This window comes from Tympanuchus pallidicinctus, unplaced genomic scaffold, assembly GCF_026119805.1.
Source record: "Tympanuchus pallidicinctus isolate F22 unplaced genomic scaffold, pur_lepc_1.0 scaffold1, whole genome shotgun sequence".
In the NCBI taxonomy this organism is placed as follows: Eukaryota; Metazoa; Chordata; class Aves; order Galliformes; family Phasianidae; genus Tympanuchus; species Tympanuchus pallidicinctus.
The window spans coordinates 81186861-81205657 of NW_026294618.1; the positions used below are offsets into that span (position 1 = coordinate 81186861).

Genomic DNA, 18797 nt, shown 5'->3' on the forward strand with positions numbered 1-18797 from the left:
TTTCTAATGCCTTTAAACATTATTTCAGCTATGCTGTCTGGAGGAAAAAAATCCAGTAGAACTCTGTGTAAGTCAAAGAATTACAGAGGTACCTCATTTCCAGGTCATACTGTCTTCTACTACTGCAGATGACTCACAGCAGCAAAATATTCACTTACAGGGAGATTTCAGCTAACACAGGCTACTAGCAAGCTATCATCTGTCAGGAGGCCATTTCAGTGCCAAATTAGGCTTGGGTGGGGAGGGAGGGATAAATGCCTGTCCTCCATCTACTTCCTCCACATTTCCAAACACTGATGCCAGTTCTACACTACCAGTAGATTGACTAAATTTATTCTTTTCTTTTTTTTTTTTTTTTTTCCTATATAAAATCAGAATCTAATATTTCCCAGTTATTCTAGCTGGCAATGAAATGGGATACAGATATTAGATTTTCCTTAGAAGGCAATGGAGACATTCTAGATAATCTTGTTCTGAAGAATCATTTTGAGCTGAGTGCTCACATATAAATTCAAGCTGAAATTGAATAGAAGGATACAACAGAGCACTTAGCACTTGCTAATGTTTATCCTGTCATCTCTGACTTGTTGAGGAAAATGGTTTCTGAGTTAATGAAACTGTTGCAGAAGAAACTTACCATCTGGCAAGAAGCACTTTAACCTCTGCTTGTTACTGAGTCCACTTTGAAATCAAATTTTGGAAATTTTATGCAATTCGTAAAGGAACTACTCCAAAAGTAATGTCTCTTGTTTTATTATATTAATCCCCAACACCAGAGTTGGTGGTATGGCAGTAGAAGGTGAGCCTTCCACAAACATTCCATTTCATGTTGCTGCCGTGTGACAGATGGCAGCAGAGGGCCAGTCTGATAAAATGGAAAAAAATGACACCCATTGACGTTCATCAACACTTGTTGAACGTTTATGGAGACTGAATAGTGGATGTAAGCACAGTGAAGTGGTGGGTGATGCATTTCAGCAGTGGTTATGGCAAAAGGGGGTCACAGATGTTTACAAGTACAGTATGAAGTCTCTTGTTCATTGCTGGTGAAAATGTAGGTAATGTTCACTAAGTTAGAAAACAGCACTTTGTAGATGAAAATTGCTTCTAGCAAGTAGTGTTTTTTTGGTCTTTGTATCTGTTTTAACTTCCATGGAAATATATAGGAGGCGTTACTTTTGTAGTGACCTATGTATATGCTCATTTATGCAAATTATAGCTTCAAATGTATACTTTTAACTACCTAGTTATCATTCTTCAGCTATTGCACAAACCCTTATTCACATATAAAAAGAGAAATATGTTTATTTGTGTCTGTTTATGATTGTTTTGTTTTGTTTTTTTAATTGACTGTTATCTGTTTTCACCTTTGGGATCTTCCAAGATTTGAAATACTTCTCAATTGTCATTATGATTTTTGCTTTTGCATATATATATATTTTTAATTGGATTTAGATTACAGGTTTACAGGCCATTTAAGTGTGTTTTCACTGTATGAAACAGAGCTTCCAAATGTCAATACATTCCTGGATTGTATTTAATTCAGTGCATGTCTAGTGAATGAACTGCAGGCTTTCACTACCTAAAGGCACCTGTTGCTATTACCTTGACCTCCATTTTTCATTTATATCCTGTATATTTTTAATTAAGAGAAATAAGAAAGAAACAAAATATATTAACCTGGACATTCAAACACATTGCAGTGATAAGAGTAAATTCAGATGCACTGTCTGCCAACACAGGATTGACTTTTAGCTTATTTTTCCTGTTTTATTTTCCTGAGAACATAGTAAAGTGTTCTATGATGAACAAAATAATCCACTAGTTATAAAAAGAAATGCTGCTTCTAAATAAAAATTTTGCTTTGTGTGTCTATTTTGCTTCTCCAAGTAAGTGTGCAGTTTTCTACTTTTCCAAAACTAGCAGTTAGTGTACTTCAAGTTGGCTGAACAGGAGTTTAAAAAGAAAGTTATCAAAGATATAGATTGACTCTCATAGGAAAAACTCTCTTTCTAGTGCCATAATCATTTGTATTAGTGTGTCTTTTGGAGATAAATGACTATGATTTGCAAAACAATCCATCAACATTAGGGTTATCAAGGCTGTCATAGGAATTAAGGGTTTTAGGAGTAGGATGTTCATTTTTATGAAGAATAAAATTACCATTGATCAAAAATAAAATAATTATATCACTTTTGATTGTAGACCTGTTATTAATGGCAGGTTCCTATTGTGAATGAAAATCAGCACACACAAAAATGATTTATTTATTGATGTAGCAATACCCATGGAAATTATCTTTGCCCGGAGTTAATGCCAGCTATGACACAATCCCTGTATCAATCTCCATACCTAGCATAAGAGGCAAATACTGGTAATATGAATACCAGATGGAGATTGAAGCATTCTGAATGCAGCAAGAGGCTTTCCTTTTGAAGAGTTTTTGGACCCCTATACTTTTGACTTTTCTCTCTCAGTTAAAGGATAGCACATGGTGTGCTACCACATGCTTGCAGCTAGTTGCAAGCAGCAACCTGGTATGTTAGGCATTATTTAAATACACAGCCCAAGACAAAACTTACTCCAGACACTGTGCTACTTAAACAAAAGAATTAATAAAAACTGTAAAGTGAAAACTTTACCTACCCATCTGTTTACACTGTGTTTATTTTGAGGAAGGACAGCACCTTCATGGGACTTTCTTATCACATAACCACCCATTTCTTGCATTCTTAGTTATTTTAACACTGCAAAGCATTAAATTCCTTCATGTGAAGTTTCTGCTTAAAGATTTGTCTTTTTTTTTTTTTTTTTTTTGAGTGAGTGAGAAGGGTTTCACATTTGAAACACATGCTGTATCTGAGGTTTTGGTCACTAGAACTCTGAGACATTTAAACATATGTGGAGCTAACACTCTGTGATCTTCAGAAGACAAGTATTCAATTTTTGGCACTATCACTGTATTTAAAATTAAGAAAATGCCTATATGTGAAACAAGAACGAATCTTTAAAAATTACTTGTCACTGAAACTAGGAAAATATGTGGCAGTGATAATTTTTTCTATATTACCAATATAAACTTCTTAACTTAACCTGTAGCACAGAATATATCTATACATTTTGACAACATGTATTTACACTTCTTGATAGCTCCAGGAAGACTATAATATATTACATTCAAATGTCATCTCTATTTACCCAAATCTGTAGATGAAATTTTACAGGTAAATCTGTTAGAGGATGTTCTACTTGGAGACACCATCATCATCTAGCAACTTAAGAAGTTAAAAGCATTGGGAGTTTCTGACTGAGAACCCTGATTGATATTATAATCTATGGCAGCTGAGTAATCCTGATGGCAGCACAGTGACCAGGAAGCTAATTAGCTAGAAAAAGGAAATAACGCCTTCAATTGTTGATTACTATCCCATTATGTAAGGAAGCAATCATGGAATGGAATTATACGTACAAGTCTGGAGGATAGAAAAGGCCTAAAATAAGTTTATGAACATAAATTGGTCCAGATACAGAGCATAATAACAAATAAGAGGCTGAGTACTAGCACTGAAGGGCATGTTAAAGTCATGAATAATCAGCTTGTTTGAAGACAGCACCCACTGATGAGAGAGCAATAATTTCTTTAGTAAACTGGTGAGCTACCTGCAATGAGGAATGCTGCAAGAAAAGTGAGTGGATAAATTACAGTCTCTAAGGTCAGCAACACAATGTATTTTTTTTTTTCCTAGTGTTTAATAATAGTAGATAGAGCAAGTGTGAATTTTTTTCTGGCTACTATGAAAAGAAATGTGAAATATCTCTTCCATCTCTCTACCTCTCTTTTTTCTTTATTATTTTTCCTCCTTTTTTATTTATTTATACAAACCTTTAGCTAGAGTAAAATGTTCTTCCTTATCATAGAATCATAGAAATGCTTGGGTTGAAGGGGAACTCCAGGATCATTGCGTACCAGCTCCCCTGCCATAGGTAGGGTTGCCAACTTCTAGATCAAGCTCTAGATCAGGTTGCCCAGGGCACTGTCCAACGTGGCCTTGAATGCCTCTAGGGACAGAGCATCCACAATCTCTCTGAGGAATCTGATCCAGCACCAAACTGCACTCTGAATGAAAAAAGCATGAAATAACCTATGGAGCTGCTTCATGTTATGTCAGCTGATAGTGTGTTCTACTGATGTCAAGAGAGGCCTGATCTACATTAGTGTGCTGCAATACCAATTCTTGCATGGATTCATGTATTTTGAGGGCTGTATCTGCAACTAGTCTTCTATTTCATTCTGAAATTCCCCTTCAGTTACATGTTATACGTAGTTCAGAAATGAACAAATAGCATCTAAAGTAAACTGACTTTTTGTAACGCTCCTTAGGAGAATATTTAATGATATAAAATTCTATGAAGTATTACATGCATCTAAATCTTGGTCTTTAGCTCTTGGAGAAATTAATATCAGTTCTGTGAAAATATTCTGCAAATGTTACCTAAAACTTATGTAATCCAGCAAACTCAGATACTGAAATTAACAGTGATAATAAATTAAATACATAAATAGGTGAAGGAGATCTGTTTACTTTTTTTGAAACCAGTATTTATTTAATTTACATTCTCTGGATTTGTATTTAGTGAAGCTTATTGTTTAGGTCTATATTCTTACTCTCTGATTCTAACCCATTCATATTTTCTTGTTAAGTGCCATTAATATTTACTTCAATACAGATTTTACTGCTTTTGATGGTGCTGAATAGTACTTTCTTTCTTGAACAGAAAATAAGAATTCTCATGCAGAGAATTACTATTTAGTGAGAGTGAGACATACTGATAGCCTGGGAAGAGCACTTGCCATTTAAAAGAATACTATGAGGTATATGTTACATGTTTTAACAGTGGTCCTTTATCTGAAGTTGCATGCAACATTGCTTTTCAGAAAAGTGTATGAGGACAGTGTTCTAGCAAGAGAATATTGGTGATTTCAGAGGAATGCAATGGAAATGCAATGGAAAACCTGCAAATGGAAACTAACAATTTCAAACACTTTGTGAAACTGTTAAACAAAACAGGTTAATCAAATGATAAAGCCCAAGCTATCAGAGTTGGTAGAAGCTATATTCCCAAACAAATTGTCTGCCATGTGGAAATCCCACTTAATCTGTATCAGACTTTCATTCAAGAGCATAGCAATAACTTCATAGCTTTGGACATGCCTAGGCTGAACTCCTGGAACACGATGTATGATGAAGTACAAGAAGGCATTCTGTCTCAGTATGAGAGCTCTCTGCTGATAAATCTCTGCTAACCAAGAAATCATAATGGAGTGGATAAGATTTAAGGTGTTCAGGCCTAAGAGTAGCTATACTAATAAATGAACTGTACCAAGTCATTTAACACGCTGTTCAGCTCAGTACACTGTTCTTCATGGTGTCTAGTAGACATAGAATAGATAAAATTATATGAACAAAACACTATAAAATGATACTTTCTCCCACTCTTATTCCCAGATTCTGGAAATTGTTGGCACAAGGATTTCCTGATACAAGTAGAATAACTTCATCTTTGAGCTTAATAACCCTTGAAGAATTTTCTTGCTTGAATAAATCTATTTATGTTTTTAACCATTTATACTTTGACCCTTATAATGTCCTGAAGCAATGAGATGTGAAAAGTGTATTTCCTTCAGTTTAGAATTTTTGCTTAGTCATTTCTATTGGGTTCCTTCTAGATCTTGTACTATGCGGAGTGCCAAATTGTTTCCTATTCATTTTCTCCATGCCAACCATCATTTTGCTGCTGGCTTTCCTGTGTCTATTTTCCAGTATTAAGGTCCTGACTCTTCTAATTTGTCCTCAATCTGAAATCTGCTCCGTAACTTTCATTAGCCTCATTTAATTGCTTCTTGTTATAACAGTATGGTGTTACGCTTCTTTCTCTTCCCTCCCCTGCAGTATTTGTTTCCAAACTTTTTCTGACTTTTTGTCAAACTTTTTTTTTCTGACTTTTCCAAACTTTTTATGACATATCGCACTACTTGGATTTTGTTGAACTGACACTTCCAGTGAATTCCAGGATCATGTTTTTAAGAAATGTTAACTTACAGACCAGAATCGTGTGTATCAATACTATTTAGCATTGAGCGCTCTGCAACTCCTAGTTGTAAGTTTTTATTTTCACTACCCCAAATAACTTCGCTCTACATCTTATTTGAATACCTGGAAAGTGTTGAGCTTAGGTGGTTTTTTTTTTTAATCTTTCCATCATAAAAATTAACCATTTATATCTACTTCTTCTTTCCTGTCTTCTATAGCCTTTGGTTGGATGAACAACTCAGTTAGAATCAGCAACTGGAAAACTTCATGTGCTCTTTGTGTTTTCAGGAATATGAGAATCTGCATTAGTAGCCTTGAATACCGTCAGAAGCAAAAACAACTGAGATATTCAGTAGTGACACTATAGACTGTAAATGGAAAACAGATATGTTTATGTTGTTTACTGTTTTGTGAAGTCCATTCAGAGGTACCAGAAAGTAAAACACAAGTGATTTTCAAGTAGGGTTCTTAAGAAAAAAATATAATATTGTTCTCATGAATAGAATAAAAAAACCTGTACCTGCTTTTGTGATACTTGCCTTGCATTTGGGAGAAAGTCAAGTAAGAACAGTACTAGTTGTGGTGCTCATGTGATGCACAGTTGATGGCTGTGATTGTCTACTCTTGGCAGCTGGCAAAGCTTAAAAAGTGACTTGGAAAGACAGTTTTGATTGTCAAAATGAAATTAGGAAAATAATTCATACCTCTTGCTTGCAGCTGCAACTTTTCTTAGTTGTTGTTGAGATTAGATCAAGGAGTAGACAGTGAAATGCAAGAATTGGCTATGCCTGGGAACTCTTTACTTCTTGGGCTACTCAGTCCTTCTTATATTTTATGATCACAGAGTCACTTTATGCAGAAAAAGATGTTTTGGGGGGAGGTAGTCTCTTGCCTTCAGAAAAGCCCATCCTGCTTTATAAACTGCTATTTGTTCCAGCAGACCTCTGAAAGACAATCTACAAGCAAGCTACAGCCTGACTTAACTGTCATATGAGGCTACAGATGGCTTGTGGGCTGAAATCCCTTGTAATGGATGATAACATGGAGCATTGCTTCATTATTAAGTGCTTAATTTGCTCACAGGATAATTTTAGCATGATAGTTTGAACGAATCACTTTAAATGTTTTCATTTTTCCTTTACCAAAGTAAATTTTTCAGCATTTGGATTTTTTTTTCTTCAAGGTCAATGATGAGTGAATGACCTGTGAGGGGAAAATGCATATCTTCAGGTCACTAGCTTTCAGATGAAGCCATCTGCTTCAAATTGGTGGAAAAAAATGGCAGTCTTCTGCTGATAATTAATAAATTGATTCAGACATGCTCTGGAAATTGTACTGTACAGCAGGGAATAATTTATTTATGACCTCATCTGGAGATCACCTTCTGCCTCAAGTCACAAAGGCTATAGAAAGATACTGGCAAAAGACACTAGAGAATAGTATCCATAGAAAAACCTGCCATTGGATGGACCAAGTGACCTATGAAGTGATCTATTTTAGCTCTAATTTTTTTAGTCTCGGTGATTTATAGCCATTATAATCTCTTTCTATCCAGTGTCATTGTGGATGCACAACTTATTCCGGTGTGTGTCTTATCTTCATTTTAAATTTCTGAAATCTCTTTGCTTTAATCTTGTGAAGTAAGTCAATGAAAGGATGGGTCAGGGTTTTCCTTCAATTTACCAGTCTATTAGGTGCTTTCGTGTCCCCTGTTATACTTGTACTTGAGTCTCAAACCATCTCTAGGGTACATTGTTGCTTTCAGCATTTCATCTGTGAGGATGAAAGGTCATGCTGGATGCTCATGACACTGTACAAAGCTCAGCTTGTGATTTATGAGCTCCAACGTAAACCTTTGGCCATATGCCCCTCTTGTTATTTGCAGATCTAATAAGACTAGTGGAAAAGTTCAGAGAAAGGAAACTGGTTTTGTTTATATATTTGAAACTCTTGCAGAAAAGGAACTACTACATATACATATTCTTTTCAGTGTGTCTGTGCACGCCTTGGGTTGTCATCTCTTGCGGAAGGGAAATAGATATAACATAGCTAAGTTAGCCATTGCATCTGTGGAAATGTGTGCATGGCTACTGATAATTAGTAGAATATATATGTGGTAAATCCTCTTTTGCTTTCTGTTGGTTGAGATGGAATGGTGAGTAAGCATGGTGCTTTAAATCAGAGCTATGTTTTGACCAGAGTTGTGCCAGTCCTACTGTCACATTTTTTTCAAAACAGTCCAGAATAAAGAGATAAAATATTAGTGAATATTTGCATTTTAGCACTGACGTAATGCTTCGCCTACTACATCTGATGCAGTATTTAAAGACAGGAGAAAGCAGTCCTTAGGCCAAATAGTTTAATTTAAGTAGACAAGAAGAACACAGAGGATATGATCAATTCAATCTGTCAAGGCGGGTTGACAAGAACACAGCCTGCAGAAGAAATGACTGTAGCTGTGCCCTGTTCAACACCAGCCACTAGATGAAAAGCAGAGGCTTGTATATAGGTCAGCTGCACTAGGTCCTTTCTCATCCTGATCCTTTTCCACCTAGATATTCCTCTCAATTATTTTGCAGTGGAATTAGTTTCTCCAGCATCGAGCAGATTTTGTCAGTAATGGAAATAAACCCCAGAAATTAAAATACATCCAGAAAAAGACAGGCACTGTGTGCAGAAGTAAGTGACAGCAGAATCATCCAGGCTTGAATTACAACTTTGCTTGGCAGCAAAAATAAGGGAGTGGAGCATCAATCAAGATACAAAGAACCGTGCCCCTTGGATGTGAGACTCCTGGCAAGACTAGAGCCAGACAAAGATAGGCAGACAGCCTTTCTCCTGCTAATGCATTTTTGTTGAATAAAGCCTGTATCTGTGGGCTAATGGCTTGAAATTGCTTAGAGATTTAATAAAAGCTCTGAGGAAAAAGAGAAAATAATAGTCATTTAGATAAATGATAGGACTCTAGCGAGTACAAAGGCATTTAATACAAATGTATTGCCATCACTGGTGGCATGTATACTCTGCCGTAATTAGACATTTTCTACTAAGGCATCACAAAGTCAGCTGTTTGGTCCCCTGTGTGTGCCTCTGTTCTTCAAGTCTTTGTTGCTTGTGTTTGTCATAAGGCACAAAAGGTTGATTTTAATATAAAAATATGAAAATATGTAAACATACACACAAGAAAATGGTGTGTGTGTATGGGGGGAGGGGCAAGGGGAGCAGATTGGCAATGAGCTGATTATAGACTGCTAATAATGAAAGCATAATTTTTAAATTACTGCCAAATGCACCAGATACAGCTACTCATGAGACACCTGTTTTACTGTGGTGTGAAGCAGTTTCATCCAGACAAAATACAATTGAAGTGTGGACAGATCCCAATAGTAGTATTGGGAGAACACAAATTATGGAGATTTGGTATACTAGACAAATATGGAATGAGCCATGTCTTCTTTACCAACAGTGTAGTTGCAGATGTTCATTGCAGGCTGGAGATTTCCTGCTGTGCTTCCCAATTCCACTAGTTAACCCTGAGTTCACGTGGAAACAATGCCCTCTTTCAGAGAGGGAGGTTTTGAAATTGCAGTGACTCATACAGAGATTTGGAAGCTTGATGCATATAGCATTTAGTACATTTTGGCCTGGATGTAAAACTAATCAGATTTATACTATGTGAGTATTTATCTCTGCTTAACTCTGAGTAACAGTATTGATATGAGCAATGTCTTAATGCATAAACATTAAATATGCTCTTAAATACTTAAAGGTTATACGGGTAGATAGCAGCTACTAGTCACTGCATATGGAGAGCTGTAAATAATATGGCTGAGTTTTAATATATAACAGAGTAACTGGAGAGTAAAACACTGAGTTCCTGAGTATGCCACGCTCATCCTTTGGTGCCATTGATCTCATATCAATCTTAGAATAAACAGAAGAGCGAAAGACTTGGTGAAGGAATGTCAGACAAAGGCAGAAATAGTTTCAGAAAATTCCTTTTATAAGAAATGTGTTTTTTTGTTGTTGTTGTTGTTTGTTTTGTTGTTGTTTGTTTGTTTTTTTTTTTTTTGTCTCAAAATATATGCACAGCTTTATTCTCTCTTCTATGCCCCGAAATATGTCAGTACTGTTTTCATTGATTTTACAGTGGAAACCTTCCAGTCTTCAGGAGAACATTATTCTCCTGATTATCTCAGGTATAAGAGAAAAGGGTCAGGTTTGATGACTTATATGCAATGGCTTAGTTGTCATGCTAACTTATCTTACTATTGGTGGGATTTTAAAGCACACAGGTAAATCTTTATGTTGGATCTCTGATTCTGCTATATTGCATTTCTTCTTGAGTGAGAGGGGAGAAAATAAAAGATATTATGCAGAACTGAGACATAGAGACATGAAGGTGAAATTATTCACCTTTGCATAGTTCGCAGTTAGTAATTTTATTGCCTTTGTATCATAATTTTATAATGCTCACTACAGCAGTAGAAATTCTTATTTTAGCATTATTTTAAACCCTCCTCAACCGGAAAAACATTATAAATGAAAAACAAACAAACAAAATCCTTCCTCACATTAGAAGAAAGAATAAGCTCCTAATTGAAATAGCTGCTAATACCTAAACATGTCTGTTGGTTCCTTGTCATCTAGCCCTGAAATCTCCAGGTGCCTATAATTTCTGTAATTTCCACTATGCACACAACTCTTCAGGCCTTTATGCCCATGTTTATGGTTTCATAACATGCTTGGGCATCCTTGGCCTACCATAGTTTCTGGGACTGACTTTGTGAATGTGCTTTGAGCATGCTGAAGAAATCAACATGTGACATTCAGGTAAATATACCTCTTCAGACAATTTCATCCCTGGAAGGGATTTTAATGCAGAGGTCCAGAAACTTGTTGTATAGGGTATTCTCAGTTTCAGTCCTCCCAGTCTTTCCTCTTCACAGTTTCTTCTCTTCCTGTAAAGCAGGAAATATTTGGGAAATATTGCCACAGGCATGATAATAACATTAACATCTCTAATTGTCCCTCCTTGTGGCACTAGCTCAGATTGCCCGTCTGGTAGATTGAATGGATGGGTCTGCAGGGGTTCACTTTCCTGTAGACAAGATCTAACTCGGCTCTGAAAATGGGAAGTATTTGTAAGTTAGATCCCCTCCCTAAACATAGTTTAAGAACCTTTTGTAATCAGCAAGGAAAGCAGGAAAGGATGCAGACACCTCCTCTTTGCAGGAGCCTAGGGACAGGTAGAACAAATCAAAGAAATGATGCTTGTAACAAAATTTCTTCACACTGGGTTTTAGGAGGATATTTAATGTGTAGAAAATCCCTAGTCTGTGTTTGAAAAGTTATGTTCTGATGTTTGTTTAATAACTTTTGCCTGTGGCTTCAGATTCCTTAGGTAAAAAATAGGTTTGTTTTTCGAAGATTTTAAAAGATAACTGCTGGCTGCCTCAGGTGAGAATTAACCCACACTATACTCTTACCAAGGGTACTGCAAAATCAAAGAAACATGAGAAACAAACTCTTTCACTTCATTTATAGACTAGGATCATAGGATCATCTGTGACAAAAAGAAATATGACTGTTTACTGTGGACAATAAAAAGCTTCAAGGGAAAGCTTGCATAGAGATCCTTTAGGATGCAACTTTATCCATATATTTATTCAGTGCGTTCTCCCAAAGAACCATGTCCCTGTTTTCAAATCTCTCCTTTTTTGCTGTTTTATGCCATGTTTCTGCCCATAGCAGTATCTACAGAAAATGGTAGGGAATGAGAACTTGCGGTTTCCCTTTTAACAACCTCATAGATGTATTATCAATGCTGAAGTTCTCTTTGGTTCCACAAAAAAAAAAAAAAGATAACTGATTTTAATTTCTATGAAACTGTCTCAACTCATCCTTCTTTTGTGTAGCAGCTATGTAGATGAGGAGAGACAAGAGTTGGGATTCTGTTCAGTCTCAACGCAGACATGTAAGAAGCAATTCCAGGCTTTCTCACTTTGTACCTGGAGCTGGTGCTTCCTGGTGGGGTCAGAATCCAGCCCCTGCTTTTTAAAGCTGTTCAAATGTGAAAAAATTTGTGGAGATGGCAAAATAACAAACAGTGAAACAGATAGCTGGTATCTGTACATGCTATTTGTTACTTAGTAAGGGGAAAAAAGCATGAGAAGGCTCTGCTTTTCTGCTCATTAATTTCTCCGCTGCCACTTTGTGTCATGGATTTCAAATGGCAAAAACTTTCATCAGAGAGCTTTGGGTTGTGTTCCCCACTGACTGCTGATCTAATTGCCTTCCAGCCCTGGCCACAGGAGAAGCAGCTTAGTATGAAGACCCAAGTGCTGAAACAGCAAGAGGTTAACAATGACAGACATGCTGCTGAAAACTGGAACTCTCTAAGAGCCCTGAGTTCAGTTTGACTCTGCTTCTCAGGTACAGCCTTCCTCCCAGACAACACATTTGTCTTTATCTGGACAAAGAATCTTTTCCCCTTATGACAAAAATGACATGCACCTCAACATATCTTATTAAGGACATCTTCAAGTCCAAGAAGGCTTGCCTTTGTTAAGAGAGGTTGCTGTGGTGCTGCATTAAGTGTCTGGAAATCAGAATTGGTGAAGATATATTGTAGCTAAAAGAGATGAGATCTCACATGGTTCATCATTACTTCTTGTCAGCAAGTCAGCTTGGGGCTGCAGAATGAAGGAGAAGCTTCAGCCTTAGAAGCTGAGAGCTGCTAATGATAAATTGCAATCTGCCATGTGCTTCTTGTACAAGATAGACAGCTGTAGCAACAAAAGGCAAAGAAAAGCTAGAAAAACTGCAGCAGATGTTTGTGCTGTGCACTCGGGTGGGCATAGAAGGAGTCATGACAACACACGCTACTGCTTAAGCATATCACAACAGTGTCTTCTACAGTAGAACTGGGATTTGTTGAGGTACAGCCAGTGCAGGCAGCAAAAGGAACAAAGCAGTGAGGTCACATGCGAGCCTGGTCCATTTTTACCAGAAACATCTGGAGTGCATAGCAGAGAACCCCTCTAACCTGAAAGAGAAGCAGGAACAACGGAATACCTCCAGACAATGAAAAATGTAGGTCTGGGCCCAAATGTTTTTAAAAATGGATGCCTTGTGCAGCGGAATTTATGGGGTGAGTCTCAAAACAGCAGTCTTTTATTGTAATGAAACAATTTGGTTAGTCTTACTCAGCATCTATATTTTTCATCTTGCAGTTCATGTTTTTAAAATTGGTGGTGGGGTAATGTTGGTCAATAGTGAGAACCAAATTTCTTATTTTTCACATTCTTAAATGTTCTGGAAAATTCCTGCTGAAGATTTATGAGGCTTTAACTGAAGTTCCAATTTTTAGTTTGTTTTTATAAAAATTCTGATTGTCACCAAAAATAATAGTGAATTTTTTAGAGCTGAAAAATTAACTGTGAAAGTAAACAAAAGTGCTGGGTGGGTATAGAACACAGAGATGAGATCTGAAGAACCTGAAAATGATTTTGAACAAATGAAGGAAAATGCCGTGGCAGAAAACAGAGATGTAGTCCTACAGCTGTCAGATCTTCAAGGGAGAGGAGAAAAATACAGTGACAGAAATGTAGCGAAGAATTGCCATCTTAGTTAAAACAAAAACCGTAGTTTTTAAGTAGTCTGTAATGATAATATTTTTATGATGCTAAGAGCAGCTGAACAGTGGATGACAAAACAGTTTTAAATTGAATTAAATGGGAGTCTTCCAAAACAAGTCACAAGTCTTGCATGAGAATTCCTCTAGATGCAATTCAAAATTCATTGTGAGAACTTCAATTTTGTCACAATTTTATTTCTTGGTAAGAAAAGCAATGAAGCAGCTCCTTGACTGCTTGCCTACAATTTTCTTGATCCACGTCTTTAACAGGACCTAAGTACATTCATCTTCCTTTCCTGCAAGTAAGTGATGAAGGATGTATGGAGATATGTAAAGAACCAGACAGTGGCGGAAATAAGGAACTAAGGTACTGGAATAGAAGCCTAATAAGTTCCTCCTACTTTTACTTTCTTCCTGAAAAACAAGTAAACAAATAATTTTTCTCTGTATAATTTTATAAAATCCTAACCTTTGAAAAATATGTACTTGTTTGTTAGCTTTCCATCTTAATTTATGAAGCTTCCCACCCTCCCAAAAGCACTCTCTGAATCTACTCACCTTTAATTATAGGTTGCCTTGGTCAAATGATTGATAATGACAGGATGTGAGAGGTGGATGCTATTGCTTTGGCTGCCTTGCATTTAAGAAGTCTGATGCCATTAAGTGTTTAAATAAGTACCAGTAGTGTTCAAAGCTGTCTCTAGATTCTCTTTTTGTATCAATTTTGTACCAGATTAGAGTCTGAGAAAGGAGAAATAAGAACAGTAGAAATATTAATTGATAGAATAGCCTAAAGAAAAGTTATTTGCTTTTCTTTTTAACTACTTGATGTCTTGTGGATTTGTTACTTATCTCAGACATCCCCAGGATTCATTCAGATAGTTTGCAATATGCCAGAATGTTATAGGCTAAGATGATTAGAAAATATGATTGTGTTTTCTCTTCTTGTCAAAATTACTGAGGATAAATTGTTTTTCTTTTAAGAGGAGAACAAAAATTCATGATGATCCGAAGGAACACTGTGAGACTTTATGAGTTACATAGTTTTTGTTGTTAGAATAACTGTGACCGCTATGCTTAATAGTTCTCAAATTTGAACTTCAACAAAACAACAAGATCAGAGTCTTGGCTCTGTATTCAGTGAAGAACTGATAATAGTTCAACAATTATAATAAATTCTAATGCCTTCCGAATGATGACTTTTCTCCATGGGGAAAATTCTTCAGAAAATTTTGCATTGACTTTATGTAAAATAATTATAAATACTGATGATAACGATGTGGAATATAGCTAGGCAGAATAAAAGGGGAATATCTGTGAAGTTGAAAAGGTAAGAGGAATATCTTAGTCCAGGCCTCAAGCCTTCAGTCTTTGTGAACTCTAATGCACATTCAAAAAATCATACGGATGATGGAGTTCAATTGTTTAGTTGTTCCTTTTATTATTAATATTTAATTAGTAAAACATGACAATGGAAAGGAGGCAAATAAAGAAACAATTGTGTGATTATATAAAAAGATTAGTATTCAGAGCATCTGGCTTCTTGTCCAGGTTTGCAGTGAATGTGCAGTTTAAATACAGGCAAATCATTTCTCCCAGAACTAATAGGTCAAGAAGAGTTCAGAGAGTTGCTCTGAGTTTTAAATTACTTTTTATAAAGAATATCAGTGCCATGAATGAGAGTTTATATCAGAAAGATATGATAACTGTTATTAGAGCTAGAACAGTATTTTTTCATATTGATAATCAGACTTACTGTACAGATTGAAGCAATATTAAGAAATGCTGAGCATTAGTCACAGCACATTCTTCTGAATTCTCCACAAATTCCAGGATTGAAAGTAACAGTGAAGAAAACGGAGAAAAACTGCCACAAAAAACTGCCCTTAGGTGTGGGGAGAGCAGACTTCAGGCTGCTTGAGAAGCTCGGAGAACTATGTAGCTCAGTAAACTACTTTTGAAGGCAGTGGGATCCATCAGTGCTGGCCACTTTTTCAGAGCCATCTCTAGCATGCAGGAATGAATAATTGGAAGTCAATAATGCAGGGCAAAAGTTCAGCTTGGTTGAGCAGGGATCTTCTAAAGTTTATGGAAAAAAACGCATATAGCCTTGAAGGGAGGTTAGGTAAGATGGGAGGGCTATAGAGATGCTGTTTGCCATTGTAAGGAGAAATTTTGTGCAGCTAAAGCCCAACATTGAAGCTGGTTGGTACTGTGAGGGATAAGAGAAAGGCAAAAGTAGAATCAGAGGTATCATTTCTTCATTTTTTTGTTGAGGTTGGTCACCTCCTAAATAGAGGTGTAAATAAAGCAAAGATGTTTCATGATGCCTTTGTCTCTTTCTTTAATATCAGTGATGGGCTGCAGGACACCTGGGGCTCTGAATTGTAGGATTATGACTATAGGAACAGTAACTTCACAGCTGACTCTGAACCCATTCAATATTTTCTGCTCCAACTAAAAGCACATAATTCTATGTGGTCCAATGGGAGTCATCCGAGAGAACTCAAAGATCTGGCTGATGTTATGAAATTTCTCTGAATTATTTTTAACAGACTTGGTTTACTGGCAACAGACCAACTAGTTTAAGGTTCCTGTGCTTCTTAAACTCACACTGAAGGGCCTTTGGGTCCTGCAAATAAAGAGAACTCTTAAATTGTTTCATTTTAAATTTTTAAATGTTTTAATTTCTTGAAGTATTGAAATATTAGCAATGAAGCAATGGATAAGTCAGCACAGCCCTGTTCTTCATGTAGAAAACAACAAATTATGCACAATTTTTTTTCCAGATAGATCATCATAAAATTATCATAGAATGACCTGGTTTGAAAAGGGCCACAATGATCATTTAGTTTCAACCCCCCTGTGGGCAAGGTTGCCAACCACTAGACCAGGCTGCCCAGAGCGACATCCAGTCTGGCCTTGAATTCCTCCAAGGATAGGGCATCCACAGCCTCTCTGGTCAACCTGATCCAGTGCATCACCACCCTCTGAGTGATGATATATTCTAATTAAATATTTCCTCTCCTGAGCCTTTGCTCTTTCTCGTAGCTGAGAAGGGCAATTAATACTGTAAATATTACTGGAACTCAGGACAAGTTTATTTAGTCACCTGGCAAACTAAGATTTTTATTTATTTATTTATTTTTAATGAATATTTGTCTAAAGCTTAACAGATAAAACATTTTCTCAGTGTTCTGCTGCATCTTTTGCCTTTCCTACAACTGACAGTTACTAGTTAAAATGATATATTTTGTTCTGAGTATTCTGTCTTTTGAATTTAGGTTTGTGATTTTATTTAGGCTTCTGAAGGTGTCTTAAGCAAGTTTCATAACACCTCATCTTCAATTTCCTGTCTGAGAGTGAGGCTGAACAAATGATTTTTTTGTGTTTTTTTTTTTCTTTTAACATTTTCCCTTAGAGATAATAAAACAATAAGAGTAGGAGGAAGAAAAGTTTTCATTAAATATGTTTTGTAGAAAATCTTGACCCTTTGTTATATAATCAGAAATATAGATTTCAGAAGCTATTCAAAGGAATTTCACTAAGCCCTGCAATTTTTAACTAGAAAGTTTGAGATTAAAATTGGCTGATTGTTTCAATCCTTACTATTTATCAAAAATTGTTGATTTTCATTCATGTTTTGAATTAATCAACTATCTGAACTGTGTATGTCATGATGCAACAATCTTTATTGATATGACAGTGATCTTTAGATATAAAACTTATTAAACATCTTCTGTGGGTGGAGAGTCTGATTCATGGAAGAATATGGAATCTGAAGTAAAACATAAGTCATTCATTTTCAGTTCTAATTTTCTTAGCTTTTGAATGCTGTAGAATTTGGAGCTGGAAAAAAAAAAACAAAAGCAGGGCTTTCAGCTTTCTACTTCAATTTCCATTTTAATAAACTCTGGATCTCTAGGCTCTTTGTCTGCTTGCCATGTAAAAAAGAACTACAAGTACACACTAACTGATCTCTGAGAAGGAGTATAAGGAATGATGTATTTTGTCAGAAAGACCAGACTATGCTGTACAAAATGTGCCTTGATTTTATGCAGTTAGTTCACTTGCTGGTTCATCCCAAGGCCCTACTTTCCCAGACCTCTGTTTCATTCATGTTAGTTTGAGCCTGGGAAATGAAGCTAAGCCTGAGTTGAGGGGCAGATGTGTTCCCTGGTATTTTCCATTTTCTCTCAGCTGTCTTTTTTGAGAGACAAGGTGGAGCAAGATATAGTTCTTTTTTCAATCTAAACAATTGCATTTCTTTTAGGGTGGATTTGTACACTTGTCTTGTTTTGACCTGAGGTACGTGGTGACATCTGCTTAGATACAAGGCTTCCATGAAAACATACCACCTCCATTCAACACATCCCTTCCTCCTCCCACCCCCCTTCCACATTCCACTTCTTTACACCATGGTTTATTGCTGAACATCATCATATAGTATGGAATATCCCTTTGGCCATTTGGGGTCAGCTGACCTGTATGTGTCTCCTCCCAGTTTCTAGTGCATCTATAGCCTCTAAATGAAAAAGGAGTAGGAGAAACACAAAAGTCCTCAACTCTGCAAGAAGACATAAAGAGACTTTCTCCCATATTTGTTATTTATCTGTCTTCATGTTAATAACGTGTTCACAACAGACTACTAAAGAATTGAATGTGTATTGTATCTCCCTATCTCCTTTTCTCAGTATGTTTTTTTCACCTGTTTCTTAAAATTACTTTTCTTAATATAATTTAGCTTAGTAATGAAATTCATTTTTACCCTGCTTTTCCTAAGAAAACAGCCATTTCAACAGCTTCTAGTGGGACTGAATATTTTGAAATATACTCCCTAAAAATTATACTTCTAATAATTTCTGGAATTTTGCCATCAGCTGCAGTCATTGAGAGTACCTAAGAATGTTAAAGTAATTATCTCTTGCTAATATAAAAAGATTAATTTAATCACATTCAGTTATAGCTGGCTTTAAGCATACAGACGTGTATCTCTTTTAAGGAGAGAGACAGAAATCAGTGGCTTTTATTAAAAATTTTTCTCAGGATGTCAGAATTTTCTTTTG

General features: G+C 36.2%; 1 long non-coding RNA gene across 3 annotated transcripts in view; it reads left to right on the plus strand.

The window, feature by feature from the left end:
- The window catches only part of LOC128080789 (uncharacterized), a 335835-nt gene that overhangs the window by 88903 nt on the left and 228135 nt on the right, over positions 1-18797 (plus strand). For 2 of the 3 annotated variants that reach the window (XR_008206887.1, XR_008206888.1), the window contains exons 4-5: positions 12395-12527; positions 14002-14098. The exons of the other annotated variant lie outside the window; for it this stretch is intronic. This is a non-coding gene — a long non-coding RNA (uncharacterized LOC128080789). The remainder of the gene's footprint in view (positions 1-12394; positions 12528-14001; positions 14099-18797) is intronic. 3 annotated transcript variants of the gene reach the window in all.